Source organism: Macadamia integrifolia, unplaced genomic scaffold (genome assembly GCF_013358625.1).
Source record: "Macadamia integrifolia cultivar HAES 741 unplaced genomic scaffold, SCU_Mint_v3 scaffold135, whole genome shotgun sequence".
NCBI lineage: Eukaryota > Viridiplantae > Streptophyta > Magnoliopsida > Proteales > Proteaceae > Macadamia > Macadamia integrifolia.
The window spans coordinates 499,299-504,788 of NW_024868172.1; positions in this window are offsets into that span (position 1 = coordinate 499,299).

The window sequence follows — 5,490 nt, forward strand, 5'->3', positions numbered from 1 at the left end:
AAATCTTCACCTCATGCTACCTCACTCTCAATGGGTACTTCGTAAGGGAAGGAGAGGATTTTCCCTTTTGTGAAAATGTTGAGCTATGGTTTGATGAAACCACCGCAAAGATGCAACCAGGGTTTGAATTATTCTTTCAAGATGAGTTTGACTAGGTAACCCATGAAGTAGAGCAACAAAAAATCCTAACCAAAGAAAATGATTAAGACATTTACATCACCAGAATAGTGGAATTAACACTAATTGAAGATGGGTTCTCCTCTAACAACCCTACAACACTAATCCGATCAAAGAAATTGCCAAGTCCCCGAGTACTCTTGAAGAGGGAATGGGAAAAGAATATAAGACTCATCTAGAGTCTACAACTTCCCATAGATTTGAAAGGTCACATCTATTTTTTCTACAAAAGCCACGAGTTTAAGAGTTATATGAGCTCAAGCCCAGGCCTTTCAGAGGAAGAAGCACTTATGCGAAGCAAAGAAGAACACAAAGAATGATGGTTTGCATGTACTATGCCCGAATCAACTACAACGGGAAAATCCGTGAAGGTGGTCAAAGATGTGGCTAAGGTACTAGGATGGCATCCCTCAATAGGCTAGAAAAGATGGACTTCATAGAAAGAGATTTGAGCAGTCTCAACCAATCTTCACCTCTCAGAAAATTTGGCTTCTGGGAGCACGAGGTTGATCAGTTGGTATTTATGAAGAAACAGAAACCTATCTAGAAGAACCATTGCACCATTGAAGAAATAGCAGCAACCTTCCTAGAAGAAGGAAGAGGCCTATTGCCATATATCCTCATCCATCGAGCCATCGAACCGCTCCTAAAATGGACTAGCATTGGGGAGAATTTCAAGTTTACTCATGTTGTTGAGTCAATCAAACTGGATACCACTGATGAAAGCATTAAACCAGTCATCGAGTCTATAGTCGAGTTAGTTGTTGAGTCTACTATTTATGATTTGTGTCGGCCTCCCCTTTTGTTGAGAGTCCAGAGTCTGTGTCTATCAAGTCTGTTACTCCTTTCACAAATGAAATTTCTGATTCCGAGTATAACTTGCCTCCTCTTTTTTATGATGATCTTAATAAATATCAAGAGTTAATAAAACGATGCAAACCAAAGAAAGCCCAACCAATTCGTGAGGATACTCGGGTTATTAATTTAGGAACCAACCAATGCCTTTGAGAAGTAAAAATTGGCACCACCCTAGACAACAAAGAAGCAACATAGATGAACAATCTTCTGAAGGAATTCACCAAAGTCTTTGCTTGGTCATATAAGGATATGCCTAGTATAGACCCCGACATTGTACAACACCACTTACTGACCTACCCTAGGGCAAAGTCGGTCAAATAGAAGCTTAGAAGGATGCGTCCAGAATAGAGTAAGAAGAACAGGGAAGAAGTAGTAAAGCAATGGAATATGGGGTTCTTACAAGTGGTAAAATACCCCTATTGGTTGGCCAACATTGTACTAGTGCTAAAGACGGACGGTAAGGTACGAATGTGCATAGACTTTCAGGATTTTAACAAGGTGAGCCCCAAAGATGACTTCCTATTACCTCACATTGATGTATTGGTTGACTACATGGCAGGGCATGCCGTGTTATCATTTATGGATGGGTTCTCAGGATACAACCAATGAGCATGCACCCTGAAGATTGGGAGAGACAACCTACACCACTCCATGGGGAACCTATTGTTACAAGGTGATGCCTTTTGGATTGAAGAATGCCAGAGTAACTTATTAGAGAGCAGCTATGGCCATATTGCATGATATGATGAACAAGGATGTGAAAGTCAACATGGATGACATGATAGTAAAGTCAAAGTATTGAAAGGGGTACATTCTGGCATTAAGGCGATTCTTTGAAAGAATCAAGAAGTATCAGCTGAGGTTGAACCCTTAGAAGTGTGTCTTTGGGGCAACAACAGGAAAATTGTTAGGGTTCTTGTTGAGTGAAAGAGGCATTGAAGTTGACCCTATCAATATCAAGCCAATTCAAGAAATGCTCACGCTTCACACTGAAAAGCAGATACAAGGATTTTTGGGTCAGCTCCAGTATATCAGTAGATTTATGGCTCAGTTGACTACAATCTGCGAACCAATCTTCAAGTTGCTAAAGCAGGATCAGCTCATGGAATGGAATGATCAATGCCAATAAGCTTTTGATAAGATCAAAGGATACCTCATAAACCCACCAGTTTAACACCACCAATGGAAGGAGAACCACTTCTGTTATACTTATCAGTGGGAGAATATTCCATGGGCTCATTGTTAGCACAAAAAGATACAAAAAGGGGGGCAGAGCATGCCATATATTACCTCAACAAGAAGTTCTTGGAATATGAGATGCGATACACATCTTTGGAAAAAACCTGTGCTACACTAATTTGGGCAATGAAAAGGCTACGACACTATATGGTAGCTTATCCAATATGTTTGATCTCAAGGATGGATCTAATCAAGTTCCTCTTTGAGAAACCAGCTCTAACAGTAAAGATGGCCCAGTGGCTCCTCCTACGACAAGAATTTAACATCACCTATGTTACTCAGAAATCTATTAAGAGGCAAGCCATAGCTGATCATTAGGCTGCCCACCCCACAAAAGATGGAAGAGCCTTAGATGATGCCTTTCCCAATGAAGAAATCATAGCAATAGAAGAAGAAGACACAGCTAATGAATGGCAATTGTTTTTTAATGGAGCATCTAATCAAAAGGGGTGTGGTGCGGGAATATTGCTTGTCACTCCTGACGGTCTTTATTTTCCTTCATCATTCTGCCTTGATTTCCCCTGTACCAATAACATTGCTGAATATGAAGCTTGTGCCTTGGGACTCAAAATTGTCCTAACCATTGGGGTGAAAAGGATCAAGGTGTATAGGGATTCATCCATTGTCATTTTTCAAACACAAGGGATGTGGAAGACCAGAGATGAAAAGCTAAAACCGCACCAAGAACATCTGAAAGAGGTGATTAAACATTTTGAGAAAAAAGGAAGAGGTGATTGAACATCTGAAAGAGGTGATTAAACTCTCTCACCGTAGATGGTCGGTCTTGGTTCGCTCATATTATGGATTTCATCAGAAAAAAGAAAATACCCAATTGAAGCCACAGAAAGAGAAGAAATTTCTGAGAAGATATGCCACCTAGTTTATCCTTCAAGAAGACTTATTGTACAAGAGGTCCTACGACGGAATACAGGTGCGATGTGTGGATGAAGAACAAGCTATAATCATCATGGAGAAAATTCATCAGGGACTCTGTGGACCCCATATGAATGTTAAGATGCTTGCTGAGAAGATTCTTAGGCTGGGATGCTATTAGACTACAATGGAAGTAGACTGTGTGAGTTATGTCAAGAAATGTCACAAATGTCAAAAATTTGCCAATATCATACATATCTCGCCAACGAAGCCGCACTCCCTCAGTTCTCCTTGGGCATTCTCTACTTGAGGCATTGATATCATTAGGAAAATCAATCCCAAATCATCCAATGATCACGAGTTCATCTTGGTAGCCATCGATTATTTTACCAAGTGGGTAGAAATCCAGTTATATGCAGTCCTCACATCTGCTAAGGTAGAAAAATTCATCCAAGAAAATATCATTTCCCGATATGGAGTACCTCAAGAGTTAATATCATATCAGGGATCCCACTTTTGGTGCAAGAATGATAAGACTTGCACAAAGTTTGGTATCAAAAGGCACCCCTTTAGCACTTATAGGCCACAAACCAATGGGACAATAGAAACAGCTAATAAGAACACCAAGTTGATCTTATAGAAAATGGCTGAAGCACACAAGGATTGGGCGGACAAGTTGCCACTAGCTTTGTGGGCATATCGGACCTCTGTACGATCCTCGACAGGGGCAACTCCTTTCTCCTTGGTATATGGGGTTGAGGTGGTGCTACCTATGGAAATCCTAGTACCATCACTAAGGGTGCTTCTTGATAGTCAGTTACTTGAAGGAGAATGGGTGAAGGCCAGACACAACGAGCTCAACTTTCTTGATGAAAGGCGAATGAGAGCCATGGTCAACCTAAAGAAATATCAACTGTGAATGTTAAGGGCCTTCAACAAGAATGTGAAGCCCCTTATAGAAGAGGGGGAACTTGTTCTTTGCCATTTGGGGTGAAGCCCAAATGTGGAGCCCCGTTTCTTTGAGATCCCCAATTCATAACCCAAGAGGGAAGTTAAGGGCCAATTGGAGTGGCCTATTCACTGTCAAAGAAATTCTACCAGACAAAGCATTAAAACTCATAGACCACAATGGAAAAGAAATACTTCATCTAATAGAGTGAATAGCCCGAATTACGTTAGACCTGATTCCTCTTTAGGGATACGTAGGCAACTTGACATGTGCAAGTGTAGTCTCAACCAGATCAAGGCAATAAATTAGTTCCTAAATTAATAATCAAGGTATCTAAAAATGTCATCATAGCTTGTGTCCCTCAAGAATTGCCATTTGGCATACAAGGCCATTGGACATCCATCATCCGTCTTTAGCCTAGTTATTAAATTCTCCGAATTAAACGTGAATAATTCTGCCGAATAGAATTTTATCGAATTTTATGAATAATTTGGTCCGAATCCGAATCAAATAAAAAAATTCTAAAAAATTCTCGAATTTTATTGATCTTTTTAAAATTCACGAATAATTTGGCCAAACTGAATTATAATAGAATTTTATCCCATGTAAAAAAAAAATATTTACCTTGAATAAGTCAATAAGCCTTTAGAATATAGTGTGATTATTATGCATTTATTATCCTAATGTTACTTTTCTTCTTTTTTTAACAAAAACCGACAAAGCTTATCTTTCTTGAGGTAATCTCTCACACTTCTACAAAATAATATTAATAATAAATCTTTCAACTCATTTTGGTTTGACTAAGTCTTACAGTCGTTACTCTCTCTAGTCTTTAAGGTGAACATGCATGGTGGGTGATGTGGGTCTAGTTGAATTTGTGCTCAGTCCCCCTCTCAGTCTCTCTTTCTCTGATTCAATTATTTGAGTAATAAGGAAATGAGTTTAGAAAAAAAAAGAGACTAAATATAATATTTTTAAAATTAAAATTTAAAATTTAATTTTTATACCATTTGTATGTTACGTACATATGATAATTGATAGATAATATGAAACAAGTATTGCAAATATTAAAAAATAACATTCGAATTTTTTGTTCTATTTTTATTTTTGTAAACGAATAATTCCCAAATCCGAATCCGATCATGAATTTTATTATCTCCAAATTTTTTAGCGATATTTTGACCGAATCGTTGAATCAATAAAATGAATTAATCAGAATAATTCTTCATCTGAATCATTCCTAAATCTGAATTTAATAACTGTGGTCTTTGGTCCTCTACATTCGTATCCAGAATTCCATCTCCCGAAAGTCGCCACTTGGCACCAGTTTATCAAGGCTAGTTTATTCCTCATTCTTGATCAGTAAAAAAAAAAAAGAGTGTGTTTGATACATG